We start from the raw sequence: 15,918 nt of genomic DNA on the forward strand, positions 1-15,918 counted from the left end.
AGTAGTAGTAGTAGTAGTAGCTGTAGTAGTAGTAGTAGTAGTAGTAGTAGTAGTAGTAGTAGTGGTAGTACATACCTCAGCAAATATCTTGATTATAGTTTAACAGAATATCTGGTATGTATTCTTGTCTTGTAATTTTATTTAATACTTGATCACCCTCTTACTTTTCTCCTCCTCTTAACCAATTGTCCCTTTCATTTGCCTCCATTGAGAGAGAGAGAGAGAGAGAGAGAGAGAGAGAGAGAGAGAGAGAGAGAGAGAGAGAGAGAGAGAGAGAGAGAGAGAGAGAGAGAGAGATAATATCTAAATCTCCCTGTCACCACAGTAAGCTTCCATGCCCCTCTTTTGCCTATTTCGTCTTCCCTTCTCTGTCTCCCTTCTCTTCTTCATCCCTTCCCCTGTTTTTCTTCCCCTCTTCCTCCCTCTCTTTACTCTCTCTCCCACCGTATTTTCTCCTCGCTGCCCTCGCCCAACCACTTTCCACCCACCCTTGCCCTCCCGTTGCCCCCTCCCTCTCTCACCACACCCCACGCAGGCACCTAGAGGCCAGTCAGTGTCTAGTGCAGAGTGTGTTCAGTTGGCACCCTCGCGGCCTCTCCCCAGTGTGTGTGTGCGTGTGTCTGTGTGAGTCGGTGTTCCCTGGAGACTGCTGCTGCTGCGATTCCTCAGTTCTGGTGGGTTTGTATTTGTAGGATGGTGTGTGTGTGTGTGTGTGTGTGTGTGTGTGTGTGTGTGTGTGTGGGTAGATAGGTTTTTATCTGTTTATGTTTTGTATTAGATTAAAGCAAGCTCGTGGTGCATCTCTTCTCTATATAAAGTTATCACATTTTTCTATTTAATGTTTAGTATGTCAGATGTTTGCTCATAATATTATCATCTCCTGTTAAAACAGTCCACTGATCTGCTGCTGCCCTATTTGAAAAAAAAAACTGTCTTTCTCTCTGTATATCTCTGTCTCCTCTTGTGTTGTGTAGTTTCTTTTTGTAGAGAGAGAGAGAGAGAGAGAGAGAGAGAGAGAGAGAGAGAGAGAGAGAGTGTGTGTGTATGTGTGTGGGCGCGTGGGCGTCTGCTTGTCTGTCTGTCTGCCTGTCTGCCTGTCTGTCTGCATCTACACGCCCATAACAACTACGGTAAGAACAATAAAAGATTACAGTTCACTCATAACAACAATAGTGGGAGCAATGATAATAATGATTGAATGTGTAAAACTTAAAGTGCTGAACGAGAAAGTATTTGAGATGAAGGGAAAGGGCGGAAGACCCTCTCTCGTGTCGCTGAGGGTGCGTGTAAGACGGTATTATTACATGAAGCACGGGATGGTTATTTTTCCGTTAAGTACTGAAGGCTGAAGGAGGGAGAGAGCAGAGGTGAAGGGCGAGGAGCGAGGACAAAGACAAGGGTGTTTGATGGGAATAATAATGAGGGTGATGGTGGTCATAATAATAATAATAATAATAATAATAATAATAATAATAATAATGATAGTAGTAGTAGTAGTAGTAGTAGTAGTAGTAGTAGTAGTAGTAGTAGTAGTAGTAAGAATAATAATAATAATAGTAGTAGTAGTAGTAGTAGTAGTAGTAGTAGTAGTAGTGGTAGTAGTAGTAATATTTCAGAGTCAATACCCCTCTTTCATACTGGTGACGAGAAGAGTAACATCAAACATACATACTTAACATCGGAGCTGACAGCATTAGCGGGCGATCATTTCAAGGGGAACGGACATGCGAGTTGGGCACGTATGTGTAAGCAGAGGTAGCTCATCTGATAAGGAGTGTTTACACCAACATGCTCCACTGACAGCCCTTGCTAAGTGTGGCCCTGACTGTATATTAAAGAAAATGCTTGTGGAGTGTTACGAATTACTGCAGTAGTGATGGTGGTGGTGTTGGTGGCGGTGGTGGTAATGGAGGTAGTGGTACTCTTAGTTGTAGTAGTGTCGTTTCTGTGTGTGTAGCAAGATTAATGGACATGTGAAGTGCTTAGTTCATCCATCCGTAAACCGAGACAGATAAGAAAATGTCGTTACGATCACAATGATATTCCACCGTGGACAGCTAGGATAACACGCTTATACAATTACAGTGATATATCCGCATTGCGAAGGATCTCCAATGATGCAGCAAGAACATTCAGTGATTTAATGCGGGACTCAAATAGGCTCGAGGCTTCGTGCATGATTCCGTCACATTATAGGGAGCCTTTTGCAGACTCACGCACCGCCATGCCCTTCATACATTGGCCGTCAGATAACTCAAGTGCTATCGTGAATTTCTAACCCTTGGCCAGTAAAACATCCACTGACCGCACATCAAACACTTCAGCTCTCAGAAATGATTTATGGTCCAGATAATGTACTGAAATGTTATAACAGACTGCGTAGTTCTTACCAGGGGGAAATGATTTGATACCGAGATATTGGGGGTGTGAGGATATGTATGTTTGTGAGTGCAAGATGTAAGTGTGGGTTTTATTAGTAAGTCACTGAGGGCGTTTATATAGTGGAGAAAGGATGCTTCTCTCCTGTGTATGTGTGTGTGTAGGTGTAGGTCTGTAAATGCCTAGTGTAGGTCGTTGTGACTTATATTGGTCAGGTTAGGTTCGGTTGGGTCAGTTTTATCATGAATAGTCGTTGTGTCTTATGTAGGTTAAGTTAGGTTTGCTTTGGTCAAATGATCTTGTGTAGGTCAGTAAATGCCTTGTGTAGGTCCTTGTGCTTGATGTAGGTTAGTTAGTTCGGTTGCGTTAGATTTATCTTGTGTAGGTCAGTAACCGCTTCGTCTCGCCTTATGTAGATTGTCTTTTCCTGTTTTCTTTCCTCATGCAAACTCGTGCCAAGCAAATTCCACACAAAAATTTCACTGAGGAGCTCACCCAGAACAATATCTCGTGATGAATCGCCCACAGTCTAACCTAACTTAACCTAACATAATTTATCCCTAGGAAACTTTTTTAGGATCATCTGCTGTTAATGTTCGTGGGAGGAAATTAACCTGGGAGGAGCATACAGTGCGCGGGACACTTCACATGTAAATCAATGTACCCAGAGAGGCTGGATGCTTTAGTTTCACCTTGTTGCTGGCTGTTTATCCCGACACTTTAAGGCGGTGAGAGTGAAGGGACTGGGAAAGGGAGCGAAGGGGAGAGGAAGGGAAAGGGGGAACAGAGGGGAGGGAAAGTACTCGAAGATGGCGCCGGTGTTGTAAAGGGCGCCAACTATGAGGGGGTATGGAGTGTCATTAGTGACAGAAGGTTGCCGGGGGTCGAAGGGGGTGTGTGTGAGTCTGGTTGTTGAGACCTGGCAGGGAATTCTACTCCGGGGCTCATTAGTACTGTGAGGTGACGCGTGCTGTCCTCCTCCTCCTCCTCCTCCTCCTCCTCCTCTCCTTCTTCTTCATCTTGTTGTTGTTGTTGTTGCTGTTGTTGTTGTTGTTGTTGTTGTTGTTGTTGTTGTTGTTGTTGTTGTTGTTGTTGTTGTTGTTGTTGTTATTGATGTCGTTGTTGTTCTGTGCACACACACACACACACACACACACACACACACACACACACACACACACACTCTCTCTCTCTCTCTCTCTCTCTCTCTCTCTCTCTCTCTCTCTCTCTCTCTCTCTCTCTCTCTCTCTCTCTCTCTCTCTCTCTCTGTAACTGTAAATAGACCATCAACCCAACAACAACTGTACCTTTAAATGCAGTGCAAGGCCAGCAGTGCAATCTGTACACCAACAGTAACATGAGCCGTATAATTTGTGCACGGAAATGTCACCCATTCTGTGCAATTACTGGTGATAGGATTAATCATGGAAATACACTAGATGGCCATTTCCCGACTGGTTATTCTGTGGTTTGGCGGTAATTGCACGAGTAATTATATATAAACCACATTTTTGTTTTCCCCCACCTATAAGCATAAAATTTTTGTGTATGCGTGTATTTTAACTTTCATGTTGAGGGATGACTCGCTATATTTCGGTTTTATACATTTTTTTTTTCTGCTTCCACATTTTTTTCCCTACTGATCAGCATAAAATTTGTGTGCATTTGTGTGATTTACCTTCAACGCAAGAGGATTTCCGTTGCATTTTGGTTTCACAGATACTTCCCTATTTATTTATTCATTTATTTTGCTTATTTATTTATTTTTTTTCGTTGCTCGTCCGTTTGAAGCCAGACTTGTGCAGTGTTGTTACTAAAATCATGCAAACTTTTTGATGCTTTTACTGCGTTAGTGGTAATAACTAAAACTACTCGCCTAAGAACCCCGCCTTGTGAGTGTGTTTGGCTTCCCCTATCATGTTTCGTGTGAAGCTCCTTGTGTGTATGTGTGTGTGTGTGTGTGTGTGTGTGTGTGTGTGTGTGTGTGTGTGTGTGTGTGTGTGTGTGTGTGTGTGTGTGTGTGTGTGTGTGTGTGTGTGTGTGTGTGTGTGTGTGTGTGTGTGTGTGTGTGTGTGTGTCCTTGTTGTTGTTGATCCTGTTGTTGCTGTTATCAATTCTTAAGTTTCCAGTCTTGTGTTGAGGTTGTTTGTCGCTCATACAAAGGAATGCCTGTATGGTAAAGAATATTGAATCTCTTATCTCTTATGAATCTTTTTTTTTCCAGACACCATATACACGTGCCCTTATTGTTCTGATTCATGAGAGAAATCATATTGAATTAAGTGGAATGAGTTCATGTATGTTAGTGTGTTTGTGTGCGTATGTGTGTGTGTGTATGTGTGTGTGTGTGCAGATAGATAGGTACATTTGTAAGTAAACAGGCATATATTTTGTATTTCAGTCGTTTGTGGCTAATAAATTTTCACATTGTCGTCATCAAATCATATATTTTTGGAAGATTACCATGTACCTGAACGTTCGCCTATGTATCCTTCGTCATCTACAGTCGCTAGGAAGACAAAGCTCGTAAGACAAGGATAGTAAGACAAAGATAGTAAGAAAAAAGGAATAACGCATATTAATAATAATCGCAAAAGAAGTATAATTTCTGGGAGGTTGTATATCTGGATGCCTACCCTTCACCCTCTACAGAAACTAGCAAGGTAAAGCAACGGCTGGCGACCTGGAAATGTTTGCAGTGCCCCGTGGAATAGTTCTGTCGCTGCTAGAGGGTGTTGTGTAAGATGGATGTGTCACCTGCTGGGGTTCACGTCGTCTAGGCTGGATGTTTGATTTCCCAAGCGATGAATTAGGTTGCTATATGTTATCATATTACGAAAGGCTGTACAGAAAGGCGTACGTATATGTGTGTGTGTGTGTGTGTGTGTGTGTGTGTGTGTGTCGGATCGCCAAGTTCACGACTCATGTTTTCCGTCATGAATGATGCATGTGAGATTTTCCTCGTGGTTAAGGAAAACGGGATCAATAAAATCAATACCTTATTTACATTTAGAATATAATACAATACTATCTTTGCGAAACAGAAAGAGAGAGAGAGAGAGAGAGAGAGAGAGAGAGAGAGAGAGAGAGAGAGAGAGAGAGAGAGAGAGAGAGAGAGAGAGAGAGAGAGAGAGAGAGAGAGAGAGAGAGAGAGAGAGAGAGAGAGAGGTGATGATTGATGAAGTATAAAGAACACATTGTCACGGGACCAAATATCAAAGGTCGCATCAGAAGGAAATACAAATTTGAATATCACGGCTCAGACTTAAAGGAAAGGGAAAATAGAAAGACCATGGCCACTATAATAAAGAAAAAATAATAAATGATGAGTTAAAAGTGTATCTAACAATTAAAAATAATGATGAAATAATGATAGCAATGATGAAATAAAAATAATGATTGAATCTTTTTAACTTCTTCAGGGAGCGAAGGAAACTGACTTTCTGCAGTAAATTCAAGACTTCGTGCCTGGTGCAGAGTGTCTTCTTTCCCATGGAGAGAGAGAGAGAGAGAGAGAGAGAGAGAGAGAGAGAGAGAGAGAGAGAGAGAGAGAGAGAGCCACTCACTTCGATTTTCCACGCAGTCAGAGGAAATAATTTTATCAGTGAAACTGCTCTCACAAATTTTCCGAAAAAGAAATACTCTCGATCAGTCATTACTACAGATAGATAGAAAGATAAATATAGAAATAGAGAGTAAAGCTTTTTCAATTTACAAAGTGCATATTGCATTACTTTGAGAAAAATCACATGGCAATAAACCTATTTGAATTTGAATAGATGGATTGATAGAAATAGATAGATAGATAGATAGATAGATAGATAAATAGATAGATAGATAGATAAATAGATAGATAGATAGATAAATAGATAGATAGGTAGATAGATAGATAGAGAGAGAGAGAGAGAGAGAGAGAGAGAGAGAGAGAGAGAGAGAGAGAGAGAGAGAGAGAGAGAGAGAGAGAGAGAGAGAGAGAGAGAGAGAGAGAGAGAGAGAGAGAGAGAGAGAGAGAGAGAGAGAGATGTCACAGAAGTCAATCACGTATACGTGCTGCGGTCACTAAGTTAATTTGTTCCCTACACGATGAATGGTTAATAAATTTTGTTTGTCAGTACAAAACGTAGTCGCTTTTAAACCATATGTGTGTGTGTGTGTGTGTGTGTGTGTGTGTGTGTGTGTGTGTGTGTGTGCCCATTTAATTAGTTTATGCTTGCTTTTATTTTCGGTTCTTGTTTCTCTTCTGCCTGTGTCAATTCAGAGAGAGAGAGAGAGAGAGAGAGAGAGAGAGAGAGAGAGAGAGAGAGAGAGAGAGAGAGAGAGCACTGCCAAAAATATCCTTGTTGGGCCGTTTTGGCGTGTGGGCCGCTGAGTCGCTACATCCCATTCCCTACCCTACCTCTCTCTCTCTCTCTCTCTCTCTCTCTCTCTCTCTCTCTCTCTCTCTCTCTCTCTCTCACGCTGCTTGTTCTGTTTATTCATTATCATCATCTCTATCGTCATCATCACCATCATCATCATCATCATCATTATCATCATTATCATCATCATTATCATCATTATCATCATCATTATCAACATTATCATCATTATCATCATCATTATCATCATCATTATCATCATCTTCTTCTTCTTCTTCTTCTTCTTGTTCTTGTTCTTGTTCTTCTTGTTCTTCTTGTTCTTCTTGTTCTTGTTCTTGTTCTTCTTATTATTGTTACTCTCTCGATTAATTCTCGACATTCCCACAAACGTTTAAGTAAATGCATTAGTGTGTATTTAGGTTTAAGATCAACACCTCAAGAATCACTACTAGTATTGGCATTGACACCAAACATATTTCTGTTTATGTTTATTATTTGGTGTCACTGCATATCTAACCTGCTGATGAGTGGGGTTTCGTGTGTGTGTGTGTATGTGTGTGTGTGTGTGTGTGTGTGTGTGTGTGTGTGTGTGTGTGTGTGTGTGTGTGTGTGTGTGTGTGTGTGTGTGTGCCAAGTGATAAGGGATTATCTTATTTTTTTATTTTTTTTATGTTTTTACTACTACTCGATCTTACTCATTAGAAGGCAGCGCGTTTGAATACTTTTATATAATCATGACCTTAATTATATTGGACCGAAACATCTTCTCTCGAGTATAAAGAAATAGTAGCAACATGTTACGTATAGTTAGGCGGCTCAGCTTCTTAACAACGTCATGGTCGAGATCATTAAAGACCATTGTGTTTGAGCTCGAGACCGTAAAAAAAATAGATAAATAAAACATAATAAGTGAACGACAAAAGGCTAAGTAGTCAACAGAAGGCTGATCCCGAAACAAAGGTGTGTTATGTAATCTTACGTTAATTAAAGCGCTGGTGTATTCTTAAAATCAGCGTATGATAAAAGGGTGTCTCTGGTGGTGAGAGGAGATGAAGCAGGAGTCACATTTGTCAAGCACCATAGGATATATTAATGAGCTCCTCCTCCTCCTTCTCCTCCTCCTTCATCTTCCTCCTCCTTCTCCTTCATCTTCCTCCTCCTCCTCCCCCTCTTTCTCCTCTTCCTCCTCCTTCATCTTCCTCCTCCTTCTCCTCCTCCTCCTCCTCCTCCTCCTCCTCCTCCTCCTCCTCCTCCTCCTCCTCCTCCTCCTCCTCCTCCTCATCCTCCTCCTCCTCCTCCTCCTCCTCCTCCTCTTCCTTCTCCTCCTCGTGCTTGTTAGTGTAGGCGGATCGTGTGGGCGGTAAAGGGTTCATTACGCGGATATTGCCGTGTTTGTCACCCTGCTTGTTCCAGATCCCACTATTAGCTCTTGGTCTCTTCATTTATACTCGTATTATTATTATTATATGTTTATTGACCACAGCAACAATGTACAAATAGAAATCTGATTAATAAATATTAATTTTTAAGACAATTCACAACCACTGTAGTCCATAAAAATAACTGATAGTAAAAGAAAACTAAAATTAGAACTAAAAACTAAAACAGAAGCATTAAACTAATGTAGATAAAACTGTAAAACGTACACTGATCTCAAATCTTAAACAATATTAAAGATGAAATCTAATACAACTAACACGATAAAAAAAAAAAAAAAAAAAAAAAAAAATTTACAATAACAAACAAAACTTAAAAGGATTATTTAGAAGAATATATAAGAAAGAGACCATAGGCAATATCAAAAGACACTATTACAAACGCGTGCAATAAAGACATCCTTCAATAAAAGACACAAATTGAACATAAAAAGTAATAGCTAAAAAAGAACTCAAAACAATGGTAATCAAAACAAACTACCAACATTTCCTCAGAAAATCAACATACTATAAAAGGGTTATAAACACATCATGAAATTTATATATTATACAACGAACTAAAAACAATAATGATAAAAGCAACTATCAATATTTCTTACAAAACAACAACAACGAACTATATTAGGTCTTAAATACATCCAAAATTTTATATATTATACAACATCTTTCATTATTATCATATTTATCTGAGAATAGGTCTTGAATATTAGCAAAGTTATACATTTCTCTCAGATGTTCGGTGAGGATGCAGTGTTGTGTTACATGTGGTTCTGTTTGTATTTCACCACATGGACAAAGTCTTTCTTCTAATGGCAATCTTCCCCGACCCCTTCTGTTCCACCTTCCCACCTCTACTGCGAGGGAATGGGCGGACACACGGAACCTCGTGAACGCAGCTCGATGGTGTTCATTTACATGTGTCTTTCCTTTATATACTGAGTGAACAGAAAGGTCGGGGTTGATTTCTTTATACGTTATACGCTTTGATGAAGTTGAGTGTAAGATACCAACTTTTAACTCCCTGACTCCCTCTTCTATGTCATCGTGTACAACATGTAACAAGTTGTCTATATAAGCTCGAGTCTGGTAATCATGATTCATGGAAATCTTTAAGGACAGTGCAAGTGGGTCATCCTGCATTCTCTGTCTCTCCTTCCACATCTTAGAAAAGAAGTGTCTCTGCCTGCTCCTAACTAATGCCTGTAGAGGTGGATAACCAGTCTCCAGGTAGCAAACATCATTACACGTTGTAAGTCTCACGTCTAGTAAGCATTTAAGTGACCAATTGTAGAGTTTTATAACTGGCCTTAGATCCGCATTCAGCCAGGACTCACAGCCGTATAGAATAGCGGACATTAAACAAGCATCAAAAACGCGTTTTTTTATTTGAAAAGGAATATCATTATTCTTTTTTAAAAATGAAATAAATTTCATAACGTGACCCATCTTAGAATCGGCATGAGCCCTGACTGATGCTGAGACCGATCCATCAGCTGTGAAAGGGGAGCCCAGATATATATAGCGGGTGCACCGTTCAACCACTAACCCGTCAATATGTAGAGACTCGTTGTCCTCTGGAGTGCCGTGTATCACAAAGAATTTCGTCTTAGATGCGTTCACCTTCATTCCGTACTCCTCACAAAATCGTTTCGTGAGCGAAAGCTTCCTAATCATTCTATCACGCGATGTTGACAGCAGCACGGTGTCATCCATGAGTATCAGGACGTGTAACCATTTTAAAAAGCTGTCATCCTCACAGTTTTCTTTCACTAATTTAATCAAATCATTAACATAAATTACAAAAAAAGTAGGCAGGATGTTGGAGAGCCTTGGCGAACTCCCAGGGTGGTAGCGAAAACTGCGGTACCAATGACACTCTCGGTCACACTATACATGGCTCCAATAACACCCAACATCACCACTCCACAACCTAAACGTTTCAAAATTCGTATTAAAATATGCCTTGGCACCAAATCGTATGCTTGGCTAAAATCAATAAAAGTAACAAATAATTTCTTTTTCTTCTTTCTGGCTAAATCAGTTAAAATACGCAACGTCACAACGTGCTCTAGACAACCGCGTCCTCTTTGTGCCCCCGCTTGTTCCCGATACGGCGTGAACCAACGTTCTAACCTCGAACACAACACCATATCAAATAATTTGGAAATGCTGTTTATTATACTAATGCCTCTATAGTTTCTTGCGTCTCTCTGGTCACCTTTTTTGTGTATGGTGAAAACTTTAGCCCTAGTCCAAGATACAGGATACTGTGCTGTAGTAAAAACCATATTAAACAGTGATACGATGAGCATTAGCCAGTGAAGAGGTAACAACTTCAAAACTCCAGGTGCAATACCGTCCGGACCACAAGCTTTGTCCGCTTTAATGTTATTAACCTGAGTACTGACCTCGCCAAGGGTGATCGGATCATCTAAAACAGGAATCGAAACCGACGAGTCCCTGTATTCTTCAGTGATATTATTTCTGGCAGCACCCATTAATTCTTCATAGAAATTCTTAAATTCTTTATCAGTAGGCCTGACACCTGTACGGGTATCCTCCTGCAAACAACCTTTCCAATTAATGGCCTGCCACACTCTTCTATCATCCCTGTCTAGAAGCAGCCTGTCCCAGCGGGCCAGGCTGCTGTCACTCTGAGTACTGACTCGACCCTCATCCCTCACTACACGGCTGCTTCTCGCACACTCATACAAGACATCAGAAATATTTTGGGCAAAGTTGTTTACATCATTTACATTTTCATAATTAGATACATCAAGACTATTCACATTTACAAGAAATGTATCATGACTAACGTGAGAAAACTTTACGGGTCTGCGCACCAGTGGATCACGCTCCTCACTACTGATTAGTGACGCATGACCACCAAGATAACAAGCTCTCTTGTACAAACAGTCTATACTAATAGGTGGAACTTTAACATCTATGCTGATTGGAGCATGATCCGATGGCAAGCTTTCCACATTATGTACACGAAAGGACTTAACGTTACTGATAGCTTCACATGACACCAAGCAAACATCGAGTTCCGAAATCCAATTTTCACCTTTGCGATATGTTTTCCCACTTTTGAAATAGTTAGTTGGTGTTTTTAGATTATTTACAACCAGTAACTTGTTGTCTATACATATTGAGGATAACACGTACGCATTCTCGTTAGGGTTGTTCACACAGTCCGAAACAACAGGGTACTCGTAGGAGTGAGCATTCGGCATTTCACTTAAGGCGGGTAGCTCACGAACATATTTACCAAACTTACAGTTCAGATCTCCCATTAGTAAGTACTGACAGTCACTATCACTGACCCTCTCTTGAATGGCTGCAAACGACTGCTGTGTAAAATACTCAGAATCATATGGCGGAATATAACAAAAGCCAAAAATTACATAAGGAACACATCGGAGCTTCAGCCATATCTGATCATTAGTACTATAATCAATGCTAGTTACGTGATTTGCTAAGTAATTCTTCACCATGACAACCACTCCTCCTCGATGGGAAGAAACACTGTTCACACGTCTAAAAGTTACATATCCAGGCAAGTTTACATTCAGTGGTGTTTTCGTCTCACTTAAGCTGATAATATCATAATCCAACAGGAGTGTCTGCACATGTGATTTTTCCAACTTAGTTTTTACTGCATTAATATTCCATGCCATAATTTTGACATATTTCTCACCTTGTCGCTGTGGTCTTTCTAAAAAGACATCAAGCTAAATCTGTCGATCACTTCTCTGTCTCTATACAATTGACGTTCCTTGTAATTGATGTAGATGTTACAACCAGCATTCTCGGGTTTTTCTTTCTCTGTTTTTTCTCTGCGTCTTTTAATCGCTTCCACTCTTCCCTTACTGCTGGATGCGTATCTTTCTTTACAAAAATCCGCTTGAATGTCTCACCGGCGTCTTTCAGGTGTTTTGCTCGTTCCAGCACGGCGTCACGGTCCTCTCGAGAAGCCACTGTGACCAGAACGGGTCGGCGCCGCCCTCCCGCTCGTCCCAGACGTCGTGAAGTCCTTACGCCCACTGACGAGCCAATCGCTGTCCACACTTTCTGGATTTTTGCACCATCAGTAGTAGCGCCTTCCAGACTTTCCTGATCTTCAGGAATGCCGAGTAATACAAGGTTGCATTCCCTTGCTTTCCGGTCTATATCCTCTAGGAATCTCTGCTGTCTTGCAATGACCTCCTGCTGCTTAGTCACTTGGTCTTGTAATTCTCGTACTTGCCGATTAATGGGGCTATCTGGAGATTTGAGAGCCTTTTTTATGTCTGCAACTTCGGCGATCAGTGCTGTCAACTGTGTCACTACTGCCAGGTTTGCATCATCAGATTCTGGTGCTGACAGTATACTCTGTATCAAATCTTCCTTACGAATTGTGTTCAGTTGATGCTGTGACAGCTTTCTAAGTTCAGCCAGCGGTCTCAGAGCCATAATTATCAAAAGGAAGAACTCAAGATCGTAAAGAGTGACAATCAAAGAAGCGTCTCCGTTGCCTGGCAACACAGTGACGTCATAAGACTTTAGTGCGCATGCGCAGAACTGGGCCGTCGGGACAAGGGGGGTGTTAGCCTGGGATACCAACTTTTAAGGCTAAATTTCGGCTAAGTCCAACACCCTTCATGCACCCGAACTGCACCAACGTTCTCTTACATGAAAGAAGAAGGTCAGATTGAGGTAGGCAGGCAGGCAGGCAGGCAGAGGGCAGGCCAGTCTAGAATTTACTGCAGGGAGAGGCAGGTCGGGCAGGCAGGCTGGCCACACACCCACACACACATATATGTAGTCTATGGTGCCACGCATTCATTTCTCTCGTTCTTGGTGGTAGTGGTGGTGGTGGTGGTGGTGGTGGTGGAGGTGGTGGTGGTGGTGGTGGTGGTGGTGCTGTTGCTTTGCCATAACTGCCTTTGCCACATGAAACTCATTTGATTTCTTCTTGGAATGAGACGAATGCAAAATTATAATATCAATAACAGTTGCTAAAAAAAAAAAACACAAGTATTATCATTGTCACATGCTAACCATTTTACCAACAGAGATTAAAGTTAGTGTGACCATAACCAACATTTGTCTTAATACATACAAATTGAGTGCTTAAATAACATTCTCCTAGGAAGCTTACAAGACATCAATTGAAAATATATTGATTGAGGTTTGCACTAAATCATATCAGGCAAGAGGGCTGAATTAATTGAAATTTTTACGCAGCTATGATTTCTGTGATGTGAATCCCTCCTTCTTCTTTCCTGGGAGAGATAATGAACAGGCTGCCTTACCCGCCCCTTCCTCCCGTGAGATTGCTGTAGTCGTTGGTCTGTCTCCCATGTATAAAAAAAAAAAAAATACAAAAGCGTCTAATTACCTTATTGAAAATCCATCAATGTAAGAACCATCTCTAGCATTCATGAACTGCGTGTGACAAGAAACCTTTATTTATATACGAACACTGAGACGAGAGAGATTCAGAACCTTACTGGCGTCGTGACACGGAGCGCTTGAAGGGACAGTAAGACGCCGCCCGCCATTCTCGTAACTTAAGTGAAATTTTTCAGGTTCTGAGGCCAGCGTGTCCCTTATGGTCGCCTTTTATGGGGGTCCTGGACGTGTGTCAGGAGTCCAGGGGAGGCCATAAGGTTAACCACGGAGGGAAGCTGTACCATGGGTGTCATAAAGCGTGAGGAATTGGTTTCTTGTTTCAGTGATTTCAATTGTTTCTGTTCTTGGAGTTTTAAGCTTCTAGGGAATTTATTGGTGTGCTTTTTTTGTGTGTAGTGGCGGTGGCTGTGGTGGTGGTGGTGGTGGTGGTGGTGGTGTTGTTTTTGATTGTTGTTGTTGTTTTCAGTGATGGTTAGCTCATTAGCTAGATAGTTCTCAATCGACAGCTCAAAGACATCTTTCTCTCTCTCTCTCTCTCTCTCTCTCTCTCTCTCTCTCTCTCTCTCTCTCTCTCTCTCTCTCTCTCTCTCTCTGCGTCCCCTGCGTGTCTAAAGGGAAAATAAGGATTGACTGATAGACTGATTGATTTTATTCGATTTAGGAGCGAAGGAAGAAGAAAATGAGGAAAACGCACAGGAGTGGAGAATAATGCATTTTAATTCCCCAGGCGTTCGTAAGACAGAGAGAGAGAGAGAGAGAGAGAGAGAGAGAGAGAGAGAGAGAGAGAGAGAGAGAGAGAGAGAGAGAGAGAGAGAGAGAGAGAGAGAGAGAGAGAGAGAGAGAGAGAGAGAGAGAGAGAGAGAGTAATCTTAAACAGTTCGCTATCTTACCTTAATTACTTTTTTATTAGGGTCTCATGGAATTTACCACAGTTTTCAAGGGTGTTTTCATGATTCCAGTGATAGTTTAGTTAGGAAAAATAGCCATCATAGCCTGACTAACTGTCTCTGTAGCCAATGAAAATCGCTACGGTAAGAAACGGAACAATTTAAAAATACGTCTCTCTTTACATCTTCCCCCACTCCTCCCCACTCTCCCTCCATCTCTTTCCCTTGACCAATTTTTCCTTTCACCATTTCTTATCCCACACCCTCGCCGGGACCACTAGTCACCTTGTTATCGGCCCCTAACGACCCGCTTAGACCCAGATTAAGAAGCATTTAGGGCAGGAACCATCTCTCTTTCTCCCTCTTTCTCTTTTTCCCCTCTCCCTCTCTCCTGTCCCGTCCTCCTCCCAGGCCCCATACACCCTCTTCCGGCTACCTGGAGTGAGGGAAAAATGATAATGTTTAAAAGAGCGAGGCAGCGTTTTTATGAGGTTATGAATACTGAGTTGTTTTTTATTCGTGGCCGTGGTGGTGGTGGTGTCGCGGTGATAAAATTGTGATGGTGGTGGTGGTGGTGGTGGGAATATAAATCAATGTGTTTAGGTCTAACGGCGTGTTTGTGGTGGTAAAAATACGGTAATATGTGATGCTGTATTTTGTGTGTGTGTGTGTGTGTGTGTGTGTGTGTGTGTGTGTGTGTGTGTGTGTGTGTGTGTGTGTGTGTGTGGGTGTGATGTATGTTTTTTTTTTTTCATTATATACATATGGACTGTGTGTGTGTGTGTGTGTGTGTATATGTGTGTGTGTGTGTGTGTGTGTCTACAAGGGACCTTCTTCGAGAAAGTCATTATTTCTTTATCGCGGTGATGTAGAAGTAGGGAAGGGTAGTTATAGAGATGTTGTTATTGCTTCTTTTATTATTATTGCCACTACTTCTGCTACTTCTATTTCTACAACAACAATAACAGCAACTACTACTACTACTACTACTACTACTACTACCACTATCACTACCACCACTACCACCAGTCCCACCACCCACGACCACCACCACCACCACCACCACTATCCCTAAACAGTGTCAGTTTTCCTTTTGATATTATTTGTTTTCCAATCGCTACACATCGAAGACAAATACTCTCAGATTTTTTCCCCTATAAGATGCAAAAACCTTTTGTTTTCCATTCGGCTCGTGTTGACTGGAAGTGTGTGAAACGTCAAGCTGTTTTTCTCTAACGTATTGGAAATCATTTAGACTGGAAACCTACTAGGAATCGTATTCATAAGCGCTTTGTTCTATCATTAGGAAAAGTTTCAGTAGCTACAGGGTTGATTTGTCCGAATGTTATTGATGTTTTCATGGTGCTGCAGAATTTTTGTTAAAATGTCAGAAGAGTCATGAAGGCAACATTGAAAGTCCTATTAATAACTTGTTCTAGAGCCTGCCAATGACTTCTACTG

The 15,918-nt window shown here is 41.4% G+C and overlaps 1 protein-coding gene across 3 annotated transcripts in view; it reads left to right on the forward strand.

Moving 5' to 3' along the window:
• The first annotated feature begins 548 nt into the window (after nucleotides 1-548).
• The window catches only part of LOC135109491 (FMRFamide receptor-like), a 217,823-nt gene continuing 202,453 nt past the window's right edge, over nucleotides 549-15,918 (forward strand). For 2 of the 3 annotated variants that reach the window (XM_064020872.1, XM_064020879.1), the window contains exon 1: nucleotides 549-674. The gene's annotated coding sequence lies outside the window, so the exon portion shown is untranslated. Of the gene's footprint in view, nucleotides 683-15,918 lie in introns of all 3 variants that reach the window. The other variant, XM_064020887.1, reaches the window with a different exon arrangement.

Source organism: Scylla paramamosain, chromosome 2 (genome assembly GCF_035594125.1).
Source record: "Scylla paramamosain isolate STU-SP2022 chromosome 2, ASM3559412v1, whole genome shotgun sequence".
Lineage (NCBI taxonomy): Eukaryota > Metazoa > Arthropoda > Malacostraca > Decapoda > Portunidae > Scylla > Scylla paramamosain.